This window comes from Amblyomma maculatum, chromosome 4 (assembly GCF_055883805.1).
Source record: "Amblyomma maculatum isolate TAMU_Amacu chromosome 4, ASM5588380v1, whole genome shotgun sequence".
Taxonomy (NCBI): Eukaryota; Metazoa; Arthropoda; class Arachnida; order Ixodida; family Ixodidae; genus Amblyomma; species Amblyomma maculatum.
The window spans coordinates 82,731,355-82,746,811 of NC_139347.1; the positions used below are offsets into that span (position 1 = coordinate 82,731,355).

Genomic DNA, 15,457 nt, shown 5'->3' on the forward strand with positions numbered 1-15,457 from the left:
GGTTCACAGGAAGGGAAAGGCGCAGTAACTGTCACACTTGCTCTGTGGACACCCGAACCGCGCCGTAAGGGAAGGGAGGAAGGCGGGAATGAAAGTGGAAAGAGAGAAAGAGGAGCCGTATTGGAGGGCTACGGAGTAATTTCGACCACTTGGGGATCTTTAACGTGCGCTGACATCGCACAGCACACGGACGCCACTTCGTTTCCCCTCCATCGAAACGCAGCCGCCGCGGTCGGGTTCGAACCCGGGAACTCCGGCACAGTAGTCGGGCGTAACAGGCGGGGCACTGGCGTCATTTAAGGGCATCGCAACAGGCAGGGCACTGGCGTCATTTTAGGGCATCGCAAAATGTAGCAATGCGTATACATTTTTGTGTACGACACCACTGAACGTTTTTGTGACAGGGAACCCTCGAATTATATTTTCATAGTGTAACAGTGAGAGAACAATAACAGTGGACGCCGGGAAAACATCTAAATGGGATTATTACGGTGGCGTATAAAATTTAAAAGGGACACTGGCATAGAGACCACCCCACCTCCTCCTCCTCGCCCTCCCCCCTGGGAGGGGTGCGCGAACGCGAGAAGTCGCGATGCAGAGGCGAGGAATTCATATCTGCATCAGAGTTCGCTCATAAACATATTGATCTATATTGCCATTACGTCAGCTTTCACTACACAGTCGAGCAGCGCCCCCACAACTAGCAGAAGAGGTGAATACGTGTTTGGGCACCGCTTACACGGCACTGCAGCTTGGCAGAAATATGCAACGCGTTCGCGCGCAGTTCTCGTGCATCATTTCGAAACTCGGGGTTCTGGCGACCGCAAACATGCCGTTCACACTCATAATAGATGCGTTTTTATCGTTGTTGGCTTTTCGGTGTGTGCTGGCTGCTGGGAGGCCCTGGATTGAGTGATATTACGACTAGGTAGGTCATGCGATTGGGCGAGAACAACGGCTGTTATTTGGTGGCGGCGCTGTCGGGGCTTCCCTAACCACGCCCAAACACAAAAACGTCACCGCCCATGCGTCGACCCAGCAGCCCCGACGAGCACGATGGGGTTGACCGCGCGTATATGCACATATAAATAGCCGCTGAACAGCCGAGCATTACAGTGGTGCTCTCTCTTTCGCGCTTTCATTCTCGCGTTATTTCGAACACGGCCGCAGGCTATACGCGTGCGTCGCGATATTAATGGCGGTGAAGGATGAGTTATGAGCGTGAGTATTCGTGGCGGTTGCCTGAGCTGGTTTAGGTTCCGCGTAGTTAGAAAAAGCTGGGGGAGGAAGAATGCTGCCATGGTGCTAGCAAGAAAGGGGTATACCTCGCGTGGAGGTACTCTGCGCATGATTAGCGGTGAATGAGGGAGCATTGTATGGAGGACTCTTTCGCAATCTGCGGTTCTGTACAGGCAGCACCCTTTCTTTGTTCACTTCTCACTAAGCGCACTTTCTTCCTTCTCCTCCTCTTGTTTGTGGGTCGCGTTCTTTGGGGTGGTGCAGTGGTAAGACGCCCGACTACTGTGCCGGAGTTCCCGGGATCGAATCCCGGCCTCGGCGGCTGCGTTTCGATGGAGGCGAAACGAAGTGGCGTCCGTGTGCTGTGCGATGTCAGCGCACGTTAAAGATCCCCAGGTGGTCGAAATTACTCCGTAGCCCTCCACTACGGCTCCTCTTTCTCTCTTTCCACTTTCATTCCCACCTTCCTCCCTTCCCTTACGGCGCGGTTCGGGTGTCCACAGAGCAAGTGTGACAGTTACTGCGCCTTTCCCTTCCTGTGAACCAATTCTGTCATCCCCACCAGTTTCGAAACTATAGGCGCGTCATTAAAAGTTCGCAGTTAGCGGTTCACCTCATTGAGCCGTTGCTTCGTGGACCTTGTTAACATGGCGCCCAGGGGAAGTGATGAACTTGTGCCGCCGAAGCTCTTCAGCGAGATTTAAAAGGTCGGTGCAGGTATGCTCACGGTGGCCACGTCCCGTTGTGCAATGACCATGTTCTTAATGAGCGAGCAGGAACACCGTTCTGATAAAGTTCGGGGACCTCTGGATAGCGTATTCTCCCTTGGCCGTGCAAACGGTCTTCGGCAGTTATTGTTTTATTGCTTTCCCCGAATGCCATTTCAGTTTCGTGTGCAAGGCACCCGTTACGTTTATTAGGACAGCCAAAAGGAACACAGTGCGACAAAATACTATTGCTCTATTAAAACGGAAAGATACACATCACCAAACCCGAGTTTTGAGTGCCATACATCAAATTGTTACTCACCACCTGCAGGGTGTGTACCTCAACCATACAATAGCGCTCTTGCAGCGAAAGCGCCTGCAAGGCTGTTCAATATAATCAAAGAAACTAATGGTTTGGTTTGGTTTGCGGGGTTTAACGTCCCAAAGCGACTCAGGCTATGAGAGACGCCGTAGTGGAGGACTCCGGAAATTTCGACTACCTGGGGTTCTTTAACGTGCACTGACATCGCACAGCACACGGGCGCCTAGCTTAATTTTTAGCCTCCATCGAAAAGCGGCCGCCAGGGCCGGGATTCGATCCCGCGTCCTTGGGGACAGTAGTCGAGCACAGCACCTTAACCACTGCGCCACCCCGGCAGGGCAATAATGATTTTCTGTTAATTCCAAAGTCAACTATAAGGTGAGAAAATTAGGCCGCATAGAAATATGGGGTTGGCGACGCCAGTTGCATCTAAGTTAGTCGTCTATTAACGTTGTGCACGTTATAACGACGACAGATGAAAACCTTACCAGAGTGCTTGTTTCTCTATTGCCGTGCACCTGAAGTTTAAAAAATAAATAGCTTGCCGCAGTATATTGTGATACGACTGGGCATTCATCTCCAACCGTTTTCACGGAGGTCTGCATGGAGTACTGAGTTACATTCATTTCTGTCCCCCGAACGATATTGTAGGGCATGTTTGCTTGAGCACGCACTTCATTGGCATTCCACTTCCGGCTCGCTTTGGCCAGGATTAGTTAAACATGAGCCCACCTGGAGGAAATCACACCTTGAAGTAGATACCAGGCTTTCCCTTTTCGTGCCCCTCGCTCAGTGCGGAGCAGCTCAAGCGATTCCAGTTAGCAAACGCTTCACGCCTTAAAAAGCTGCGTTACACCAGTGAAGCGTCCCGCGAGACCCCTTGAAGCCTCAAGTCGAGAAGCAAGAGTGTACGGCACACCCTTCGTCTACGCGACCTCCTGACCCCCTCGGTTAAAAGGGGGGCAAGGGAGCCACATCCGCCGGAGCGCTGGTTCGAGCCGGGATGAAGAAGATGGAAGGAAGAGGAGGGAATAGGGCCGCCTTCATTGTCTGCCCGGCTCGTTCATTATCGCCCCAGCGCCGCTATTCGGACCGCGGGCGCGCCCGGGAGGAGACAGCGGGGGCTCTCCTCACCGCCTTGCCCATGTGCCTCGCGCGCCTCGGAGCCGTCCGCGGTGGTAGCCGCGACGAACAAACGAACGGACGAACTAACGGGAACAGGCCGAGGAGAACAAGAGAGGAGGGAGGCACGAGCAGCCCCGGGAGGAAACCGAGTCAATCCATCAGGCAAACAAAACACTTACCGCAAACAATGCCTCTTTGTCAGAGGCCTTCTTTTCTCCCCTTCCTCTCTTCTTCGAACGTCGTCGCTGCGGGAAAGGGTGGCCGCTTCGGAGGCGTGCGCCGAGTTTTGTGTGTTTGTGTGCTGCCGATGCGCCGAGGGTTAAGCGCCGCCGACGAATTAATGACGCCGAGCACTGTGAATGCCCTCTGGGGGGATGGGACGCCAGCGCCCCCGCGCGTCTCTCGCGCTACGTGTAGTACGTATTACGTGTCCTCGCTTCGTCTTTCTGCTGTGATTCAAATTAGGGGCCACCGTATCGGCTTCTCCTCGTTCGATGCCTCGTTGCTTCCATATGCCTCTGTCGTTCGCTAAAAGCTACGAACGACGTATACGGCTTCTTTTTCTCAGCAGTCGTACAAGTTTTCTTTCCTCCTCCTGCCATTACCGTTATCCGTCTGTCATCGGTCACTCCTCCACTTTTGTTTATTTATTTATCATGTATTTTCGAGCTTTGCGCCGCTTTCAGCTCGCTTTGCTTCTTCAATGCTGGCTAGATGGAAGACCCCTTTCTATTGCCTCGCGCGCTTCTTTCACCCTCCTCCCCTCTCTTCCCCCAGTGTGCGCGTTCTTTTTACTTGAAGTGACGGGCTTTTATCTTTGGGTAAGCTCCGCCGGCGCCGCCCTTTGTAATGAGTTGCGGTCTGTCTGACGTTTCACATGCGAATCCGGACGATGCGAATACGGCCGTCCTGCGGAGGGGGCTTATCAGTTGTCAAGCCAGCGTTCGATTTGGCCCGCGTGGGATTCTCCGGCCTGATTCGAGACCACGGCGCAGCCTTCGCATGTACGCTTAATGCCGCCGTGCGTTATTACAATGGGCGCTTGTTGCCTGGCGCCGGTCTGTTTTGTAAGTTTTAATGACGCTAGGAGACGGGGAGGCGCGTTCCGTGTTTGGACGTGACGCGGTTAGCTAAGTCGATGCTGGTTATGCGCGTTCCTCGAAAGTTCTCTCGTGCTGGGCGCTACAGGGTAAGGCGATTAGTCGGCTGGATGGAAATGACGGTCCCCGGAGGAATGCGCTCAGCGCCCCCTTTGTTCTACGAATCTTACCTGTGTCACGCTGGCGAATCATCTTGCATGCGCGTTTCATGTGTTAATATGCGCAAACATGTTCGTTTGCTCTTAGGTCACATGGCCATACAACCGGGGGCTTGGCGTGGCATAGCCTCCTGGCAAAGTGTCGACGCATGACCAAAAGCTCCGGTGCACTGTGCACGGTACCAGGCTGATGTGATGTCAAAGTTCTTTACAGATTCAGTACGGAACCGCTGCGACCGCCAGCTTACCAGTTGTGCGTTGAGGTGACAGAGGATGGAAATGAATAAAGCGTATCCGCTTATGATCACCTCCTGGACCCCCCTCTCGCTTCAGCAGCCGAACGAATTATTCGTGATAGCGAAAGGCGTCAGTGGTAAGGGACATGTTCGTCGCTTATTAGGACGGACTACTTGAGAGCGTTTATGCTAGCCCGCGTTGGGGCCGTCTTAAGGAATATTTGACAAAGACTGCTGTATGCACGGTTATATCGATGGTAAAATCAGGTGAAGCTCGCTGAACGCGCGTTCCTTACATTCTTTTGTTCCCAACAATCTCGTTAAGTGTATGGCACGCGCGCAGTGTACGGCGTGATGTTCGGTATAGTCACTCTGTTGCTCTGTTGGACAAATAAAAAAGTTCTCTCTCTCTCTCTCTCTCTCTCTCTCTCTGCGCTGACTTTGCTTTGACGAAAAAAGTCGCTGACTTTGCTTTGACGGAAAAAGTTTGCAAGAGCGGACTGCTCGAAAGCAGTCTCGAGGCATAATATACCGAGCTCAGAAACAGTCAACAATGTCACCATAAAATGTATTCGCACTCTTGCTAAGGTCGATGAAGTTAAACCTCCCCAGCCCCGTCGGCGCAGACTGGCGCCGTTTCTAGCCCTGCACACAACTAAGTTGCGTAATCAAGCGAGGCCAAGTAAGCGAAGGCTCAGAAGCGCTCCCGCTCTTCGGGAGAGGCAACTCCATCGACGTTCGCCAATCCTCCTTCCGCCCCTATTTTGATCGGGCCACGAATGATACGCCTTCATACCGTCTAGTTTCTGCAGCGATGGAGCACCTAGCGGAACAGGCTTCCAGCCAACAGCTCACAATCCCTGCGCCAGAAACTGAAGAGGAAGAAAAAAGGCCAAACTTTCATCTCGGGGCATCCACGACGTGAAAGGAGTGACGGCGCTCTGGGAGACACGACACAGGGGGAGGAAAGGGTGCCTCCACAATACCTCGCGAGTTTTATTTCTTTTCTATTCCAGTTTTGTTTTCTCTCTATGAGGAAAAAAAAAAAGAACAACACGCGTCTCTGCGCTTGCAGCAGCCATCCGTCACGCACGCGGCCGCTCTAGCTGCTGCACACGCTCGCATGCCCTTCCTGCGCCAAGCCGGTGCAGTGCGCACGCGCGGAAAAACATCGTGCGCGCGTGGTTCTGAATCTCCTTGCGCGGCTCTTGCGTGCAGTAGAGAGACTCCACCAGAAGCCACCGTTCGCAGCTTGGTCCCCCACTGCTTCCTGGTGCTTCGTCCCAATACGGCGACTTGCACCGCCGACTTCGACGTACAGGACGTCTCATCGCGGACGTCGTCGTCATCGTCGCTGCAGCAGTGGCAGCAGCAGTCATAGGAGCAAGGGAGAGTCGACGTGGACGCAGCAGTGCGGAAAGCATTCTCGCTCAACCCTCTTCCACGCCACCCATCTCTGGAGCAGTAGTGCTTCAAGTGCTGCGTTGGCTGCCTCGGTTTCTTGCACTCCCCCTCCACCGCTACCTTCTTCCTCCTTTCGGCTCCTCCGCGCGGCCGTGTTCTCGCTCGGCCGATCAGCAAGCGCGCTGCCACCCGCGCTCAGGCGGTGCGCGCGAACGGAGGAGGCGGGGGAGGCGGCCCTGGATGACGGATGTTTTTCCCGTTGGGCCCTGACGTTTATGAAATGCGAATCCTGACGTATTGGCCCCAATATCGCGCGCTTATGGATCCGACGAGTTGGCGCGGGGCGGCTCGTCGCCATGCTTCGCTTATCCTTTCCCTTATTTCCTCCTCCTTGCTTTCTGTGCACTTTCTCTCTACCTCCCCCCTTTCTTTATCTCCATCTCTAGAGTTCTTGTCTGACTTTATTTTTCTGCCGTTTGTGTACGTCTCCTCTTCCTCTTCTTCAGCCTTAGACCCTGCGTTCGTCCCTTTCGTCGTCTTCCGCTTTACGGCTTTCCACCGTTCGTGCGTGCAGTCCCGTTTCGAAAGCTTCATGCGCTCTGAAAGCTGGCAATAAAATGACTGAGTTCATCTGACAATTTCGAGAGGGAGAAAAATTTTATAGCCGTCCTACGCTTGTATTTATGAACGGATAGATATGGATTTCGTCGGGTCCGCCCCTCCAGCGAACAGCCCGCGCCCGCTTCCGGCGTACACAGACGCTCGTTTCCTGCTGAGCGTACGCTGTAGTAGCTGTCCGAATGTCGTTGTTTTCAGTGAAGCCATTTATTACGGGCGCTTTTCCAACCTCGAGCCGTCTTATTAGGCCGGTTTCTCTTTCGCGATTGATCGCTAGCAGTTTGTCTTCTTTTCCGAGTGAACTGATCTCGCTATTTTCTGCCCGGAGTGTAGCTAGCTGTCCACGCAGACATGTAGAATTTTTAGCACGGACGAAAAGTTTGCTGTTTAACCAGCGCCGGCAGTGTCACGCGGACTTTTGCGCTGTTACGTAAGGGTTTCATCAGCTCGACGTGATCTATGTGGCCGGTGACCTCTGACTGTCCGCTTGTATTTCGAACGACAAGAAATGACGGTTTATTGTATCTTATGTAAGCGTTTATTAATTTAAGTAGTTAATTGCTGTACGAAGCTTGATGTTTAGCGCGATCTTTCGGCTTATCGAGATGACATTCATTTGCCAAGCTACTCTTGGAAAGAAGGAAACAAAAACGGACAAACTCCTAACTTGAGTCGGTTTGACTTCAAGAAAGACGGCGTCGTTAGTGTATGTATGGATCCGATTATAAAGATAGCAAACCGGTGCAGCTTTTGACAGTTGCTTGTTGCGAGCTTTGACCTACTAACAGGGAACATGTCAATTCGCCAACCTAATCTATTAAAGGGAACCCGCGCTGAAAGTATTAACACCAGCAGCACAAGGGACACCAGGCGGCTGGGGTTGCCTCTACTTTCGGTCTGCGCGTCGCACCAAGATACGTCATGGGGTGAAAATATACGCAGGGTCAGGAAAAAACAAAAAGGAGAATGAAAGTGATGAAAAGAAAGCAAACTACCAGCTACAATGCCACGCACGGGTCGCTTAAACAAACGGTCGTAGCGGGAGGCAGAGTAAAATAAAAATAAACAGGCTTGGAGCGGGGGGAGGGGGGTCGGTTGCCGAGTGCGGAATCTCTGCACTATCGCGCGCTATTGTTAATTAACGCGTAGATGAGAGTCCTCGTTAGAGAGCTGTTTATAACGGCACCGAGCCCTGCGGCGTGCTCCGGGCCTGCCGACACCCCTCGCGCACCCTCTGGCTGCCGGGCTTGGACCACCGGCTGGCTCTCCGGGCACGTTCGCGGCGTACGGAGCGGACGGGCGCCGATTCTTGTGCACGAGGGAGAAACGAAAGTAGTGCGGCTCAGCGCAACAGCAAGAATTACCAGAGGATATGATTGAAGTCCCGGCGCTGAGAGTAACCATGCTTGTATAGCGTTATGCGTTAAAAAAAAAAAAAAAAAGTTTTCTTTTTTTGATTTTTGTATTTGGCTCAAACGACGCCACACCACTCTTATGGTCGCTCCGATCAGTCGGCAAAACAAAAACGGAAATGAGGACATTGGTAAAGGCAGTGAATAATCGGTGTATTACATATATTTTTTTTTAATCTTTCAAGGACGAAGTTATCAGTGACCTACTATAGAGAGAAAACAGGCCGTGCCTAGATTCCAGGCCCATCGATCCATTTTGCTTGAGCAGAATAGGCAACTGTATTGGTTGCTTTTCTGTCTTTTACTTCCATCACAATTTTTTTTTTTTTAATTACGAGCTTTAACCTGCACCGCATCCTTTCTTGGCGGCCGCGGTTGTCGTGAAAACAGTGTGATTAACGAACTCGCTCGCGTACTTTGCCTGCATGTTCTTAATGCATACCGAGCTGCTGTTAGACGTTATCTTGGTAGATGGGATCCACAGTCTGTCGAGGAGACTCTAATCATTGTGGCTGCGGGTAAACCTTGGCATAATTTTCTTATTTAGTTTGTTGCGTAAATATAAACCTATGGACTTACCTTCGCGCAGGGGCTCACGGACGTCTGATATCCCATCTTTACTACTTTAAAATTGGTAAACATGAAGTCGTCGTCGTCATCAACATCATCATCACCAAAGGAACGCACTTCGGGAGCTCATTATGCAGTGTACTCTTCCATTTGTACTATAGGTCGACCATCAAGCGTGAAGACTCAGAGGAAATGAGAGTCAGGACAAAAATCAAAACAACAAGAATGCAGCAACATTATGGACGCACGTTGCGCCAGAGACGAGAGTGCTGAGAGGCACACACGCCGATAACATTCACTCGTTCATTAGCGCATCGCCCAGCAAAGACGAAAATCGTAAGCGCGCGAAATTTGACAACTACACTGCTTTGCTCTCTTACTGCACTGCAACCGACCGCACTAGAACGACGGAGTGGCTGGCCAAATTAAATGGCTTGACATTTGCCGTTTATTCATTTTCATATTAGAGAACATTCGTTGCTCGCTTCTCTTCCCAGCGTGTTTATGTGTTTCGCGTAAATTACACACGCTTACGGCAGTCTTTGCCTCCTCCATTCATTTTCCATTCATCTAGACAGTTGTATATTGAATCACATTAGAGACTTTTAGTTTACCGCTGCCGCTTACCTCGGCCGTCTACCGCTACCGCGCGCCTTCAGCATAGCACGCGCTGATTGGTTCGTTCCTGCGTGTGGAGTCCGCTGAAATTTGACTAGGGGGCGTCGCGGAGAAACATGTAGGCTCCCTACATTTGACAGGGACGTGGCGCCATCTGTCGCTCTCCGGGTGGTCTGCGCATGCGTGCTGACGCTCGCGCGGTAGCGGTAGGCGGTAAGCGGTAGCGCTAAACTGTTGAGGAACGCTAAGCGCTTGTCTGCTTCACTTTAGATGGCCTTGCGCACCGGAACGGCCCAACGTCGGCTCCCTTTGGTGCGACTCCTCTCCCGCACAGCGCGAGCCCATGCGTCTTCTCGTGGCTCTCGGTCACCGCCGCGGGCACCATTCCCCTCGCCGGCCGTGGTGTTGTTTCGTCCGTTCGCGAGAGCGCTGTTTGCGTTTTGTTCCGGTGTGCGATGAGCGGGCAATGTTTACGCAACCCCCGCGGCAGCTTCGGCCCGACGACTTGCAAAGGGCTGCACCTAGGACGACGTCGAGGTTGTCCTAGGTGCAGCCCTATGCGAGGAGACCACACTGCGTACATGCGCCACTTTTATTTCCCTTTGCACAAGTGTCGCAGTGTGCATGTCCGCAAAACCGTACAGCACTGTGGAAGCTGTGCAGACGCGTTCGGCCGGCGTTGTTCATGCTACGCGAAGCTGCTCCGCTGGCTTCACGATTGGCTGGCCCTCGTGCGTTCACCAATCACTGTCTGTATGCAAGTCGAATGAAAAGCTACGTCTCGTTCAATTTAGATAGCCTTACGTGCAGATAGCTCTGCGAATCTGCATGCAACCTTACAACTGTTTCATCGCTGATCTATACCAGCGTTTCTGTGTGTCTGCAGGTGATTGTTACAGACCGTATGTAGTTAATGTGGACAACTCTTCGTAGACCTGTTAGAAAGTTAGTAAGCGTAACTTTAAAAGCTCTAACCGAGCTTTATCAACACCGGACAGCTTTTTTTGAAAGTGACTGTAATACTACCTACAGACACTCTATTGACACTACAGGCCCTGTGTCTATTCTGCAGACAATTTTTACAGAATAGCGATAGCATATGTCATTATGTAAGGGTTAAGCTATAGATGCGGCCTCGACAGGGCAGCATGGTTTTCTTGCGGCATACTGCAGGGCAGATAGTCTTCTTGCTGGGGAACGGTAACCTTTTCGGCTGTTTATCGATTTCTTTTTGTTTTCATTGGTGACATTCGTGCAAGCTGAAGGCGCAGACGGGATCGTTCCGAGTCGCTCCCGCGTACTCGTAGCGCTTGCTCGGGAACGTCTACGCCTATCGCTCATGCTGGTGCCGCGCAGATGTAAATATTTCGCCACCTTGTTGGCAGCGCCAGCAGTGTGCCTCCCCGGTTTCTGTTACTGTACTGTTAGACGCAGAAATGGCGAGTCGACTGCGGGAGGTGGTTCGTTTGAAACCCGCCGCCGGACACCCACCGGTAAAAATGGGTACAAGCGTCCCCCGGCCTGGCGCCCGACTCTCACAGGGATGTGCGCTGTGAACCCCGCTGCGCTCACAGGGAACCCCGCTGCGCTCCTTCTGGGGCAAAATAGTTTCGAACACATCAGCCTGCAAAGCTGGTTCGAGTTACCGTGTTTCACGGGGTTCAAAACTGAAAATGAGTCGTGTCCTGCACACGCGAAAACTCAGAAAAGACTTGAAGTTTTAAGTGCGAAACGCTCTCAGCCAGCGTGTCGAAAGACGTAAAAGTTCACTGTCACTGATGAAGTTCACTTCACAGAGATCACTGCAGTCCTGGGCAAGTCCGGATTTCCGGCTGTCTGAGTTATATATATATATATATATATATATATATATATATATATATATATATATATATATATATATATATATATATATATATATATATATATATATATATATATATATATAAAAACTGGATTTAGTTTACTGTACCGCGCGCCACGCTCATCGCAACTGCTGTTTTTTTTTTTTATTTTCTTCTTTAGCTGCATCCACTCGCCATGTATGATTCGCATGTTAGCTGGCATAATTGTTGGAGCTAATTAAGATTTCGGAAATTAGCGATATGATTTTTGTGTGAGCTTGGAATTGGGCTTGGTGGCCCAAGTCACTCGTATAGCAATCAACATAAAGAGTGAGGGTTGAATTCCGTGGGAACGAAATTGTGGCAAGGAAAGATAGACAATCAGTGAAGAAGAGAAGAAAATCTGCGGTGGTAAGTGTTGGAGCAGGGCACAACTAAACTGACGTGAACAATTGAGGATGCTGCCCTGGTAATTATGAAGTCGGTTTTCATTCCCATGCGACCCCCACAGCGTGATGTGCAAGTCTGAGAGAGAGACAGAGAGAGAGATGAAAAAAAAAAAGTCATTTGTTAGGCGTCTGGCGCATACTGTGCCGCGGTCAACGTGTGAACTGCCAGCCTGACTTACCAGCTTGTTTGGTTTGCGCGAACGCGTTTGGTTAGCTCAGCCGCGGGACCAACCGTTGGCGGAAACTGTTGTACCCTTGGAAACCAGCCCACCCGCCGATCGAAAGCAATATTGTTAGCCTGGTGTTGTTTGCGCCAACAAAATGCACCACGATGCATGTCTGGTACTCAAAGGCGCGCGCACCTGACCGCCTTCTGCCCTGGCGAACGACGGGGAGCAGCAGCAGCGCGGCATTGTTTGGCGCTGCTGCTCATTGTTCGCTCCTTTCGTTCGTCTCAATCACCCTTTATGAGGCCACTCAATTTGCCCCGACCTGTACGCAGGGGTCGGTAGCAGCGTCCGAGTACTGGGCTGCTCTTTGTGCGAGCCATTCTTTCGGTAGCCCTTCAATCATTCCCCCTGCATCTCTCTCTCTCTCTCTCTCTCTCTCTCTCTCTCTCTCTCTCTCTCTCTCTCTCTCTCTCTCTCTCTCTCTCTCTCGGAGCGTCTAGTCGCAGCTGGAGCAGGTTGTTTGTGCGAGGCGGTGGCCACTGGCCTCCTGCGCATTGATTCGCGGCCGAGATGATTGGCTTTCGAAATCGACCGAATCGAGGCTGGCAGCAGCGCGGGCGGCGGTGTGTAGTGCAGCGAGGCGCCGAAGGAGGGAGGTCGTCATCATTCTGTGAGCGCCTGAGCGCGCACCGTGCTCCTTCGGCGTTCCTTAACCGCTCGTTTCCCCTGTGATTGGTACTTACTGCACTGGCGTTGTTCTTTCCCGAGTTTCCCTGTGTGCTGCTCGAGCGCCCGTTGAGATAACGAGATGCCTTAGCGACAGGAGAGGAAAGCCGAAGGCACCGACGGCCTAACTGCTTGCTTGGGTCCCGCGGATGAGAGCTTCGTAGAGGCTTATGTTAGAAAGAGCCTTTTATGTTAGAAAGAGAGAAAGAGAGTGTTTGCCTGATCGCCTTATGGATTAGCAGTGCTTGGTGTTTACGGATGTGGATGGTGGCGACGGCCGCGGTCATGAATGTGACGACGTATAAAGATCGTTCAATCCAGTCCAAGCAATGGGACTTTATTGCAGATGCCCAGGGGCAAACCTGGAGTCTGGGTACTAATACGGCGCACACGTAGAAAAAGAGATGACTTAAAAAAAAAAGACATTATATTTATAATAAAAATAATGACGCGAAGAAGAAAGCGTTGTCGCTCATCGCTTTCCCCCATAGGAAGGTCTCTCGCTCAAGAAAGCCCGGACTCTACAGTCGAAATTGGGCTGAAGAGTCGACATGTTGCCATTTTCTTTCTTGTATTTTGTGTCCGCTAATGCTAGCCTCTAGCCATTGTTGGTTCCTATTCACTTTCGATATTGCTGATATGGCGCGAGCAGAATCACCTTTCTCCCAAAAGTTGTAGCCAGGAGATAAGGGCTTTTGCCCGTGGCATTCATCCTTGCCTCTTGCCTTGCGTGGTGTACATAGCCTTCTGAAAAAATGAAAAGACTAAAATTGAGATCACTTTCATTCCGGTCTCTGCCGGTGGTCCGGGTTCTGACCACGATCTGCGCGTGTATTGAGATCCATATGCCATCATCCGACGCACGAATGGGAGCTTGTCTCTCGGTCCACTTAGCAGAAAACGACATGGCCCGCTAGATGCAATAGCCGTGCACCTACATAACAGCTTGGATACAGCGGTGACGACACGTTCCGCTCACGTTCCAGTGCGAGACGCGTGTAGTTTCGCATTCTGCGTCGCTCCACCGCGCAAAATCATCAACACGTGGCGCACGTTCGCGACGGGAGTCTTCTTCGTTCCCCAAATCCTCGGAGCGCCGGCATCGCCTTCGGTCACGCTGCAGCGCCGATCGACGGCGGCAGAGACGTGAGCCCGTCTCCAGGATTCGGAGGCGGCTGTGCGAGCGAGACGCTGTCGTTACCGCAGCTACAGGCTCAGCAGCGCTTTCCTTCGGAGCTTTACGCAGTCCGTGCGCGCGACGTCGAGCGAAAACAGGGGCGCCGGAAAGCCTTTTTGGCCGTGCTCTGAGACGCGCCTGGGGAGCGCTCAAGGCCAACCTGGTCGACGTGACTCGCACGGCCGAGCGCCGGATAGACGAGCTGAGGAGACCAGCGCCTTTTTCCATCGCTACGCCGCCGGCATTGGGCTACCCGCTGCGCCGGGCTCCGCCGTGAAATGTCGCTGTCGACTCTGTCTTCCTTTGTGTGGCGGGTTTTGGTGCCTCTGTCTTACCATAAGCTCCGTGGGCGTCCGTTTTATGGAGAGATGTAGCATCCCTTGTGTTCCGAGTCGCCGCGGTCGATATTGCTGTCGTCCCTGTCGCGTCCTGTTCATTATCGTCGCCCTCCTCTTTCTTTTCACTTTCCTTTTGCTCCTCCGCGAGGCGAAAGTCCAAGAGCGCCGCCGAGTTGCATATGCGCCCAGGAAAAACAGACTGACTGCTAGTCTTTGCACGCCGCGGTTAGCGTTAGGCAACTTGTTGAGGACATCGTTAACCAAACTGCGCTGCTGTGAACGCATTAATTAATTGCCTGTACTTTATGTTCTCAGTAAAGAGTATTCTTGGAAGGATAATGAGAGATTAAACAGTTGTACACCTCATGTCGTATTTTCTGTGATGGTTATGACGTGCATTTCTAAGCCAGTTTTTCTTTCTCTTTTCCCCCCTGTTTTTGACAAATATGAGCATCTTAACCACAAGAAAGAATATAAATCAATTGTTCGTACAGGTGCACTATTCCAGTATGCGGGCGACCTGGTTAGCGGTAATTATTTAATTAGTGCTCTGCATTATTAAAAAGAGGAAAGATCATGAGCGTTCTTTACATTACATTGTCTACTGCTGCTCGCATCACTAACATAGTTCTTTCCTGTACTGTCGCTCGCACTTTGTGATCTAGTTCTGGGGTGTCCTTTCAGTGAGAAGTGGACGTCGCCAGAGGTTAATTCAGTGCAGTGTCATTTATGGTTTTCTTGAGTTTCCACAGATGCAGTCATTCTGCATTTCCGCCTTTTTATTTGAGGCGGAATTGTCGTCGTATCGAAAGCTCTCTTGACTGCGGCCAGGCCTGGCACTTAGGAGGGCAGAACGGATGACGAAATGGGGCCGTACATGATTCCTGTTAGTTGGAAGAAGAAGCACCAACACGGACAAAGACGAGAGAGTGACAAGTGTCTGTCCTTGTCACTCTCTCGCCTTTGTCTGCGTTGACTCGTCTTCTTTCTATTAACCACGCACCAAGCAGCCCAGCAGGGAAGTTAACTGTGATCCGAGATTAATTTTGTGGATGCCACTAATGGTTCTCTCAGGAACACAACGAACAATCCTTTTCATTTTTTTATCATCACCAGGTCTTGATTACAGCTTCCAATTTATACGTCTGCAGTTATACTGGCGAGGAAGATCGAGCTTGTTAATTTAATTTGCGGCAGAACTTTGGCTGCAGACCGCCTCAAAACGGGGGCTCGTACTGAGGTCA

General features: G+C 51.6%; 1 protein-coding gene across 2 annotated transcripts in view; it reads left to right on the forward strand.

The window, feature by feature from the left end:
- The window catches only part of LOC146191529 (uncharacterized), a 295,812-nt gene that overhangs the window by 49,565 nt on the left and 230,790 nt on the right, over window positions 1–15,457 (forward strand). The gene's annotated exons all lie outside the window — the stretch shown is intronic.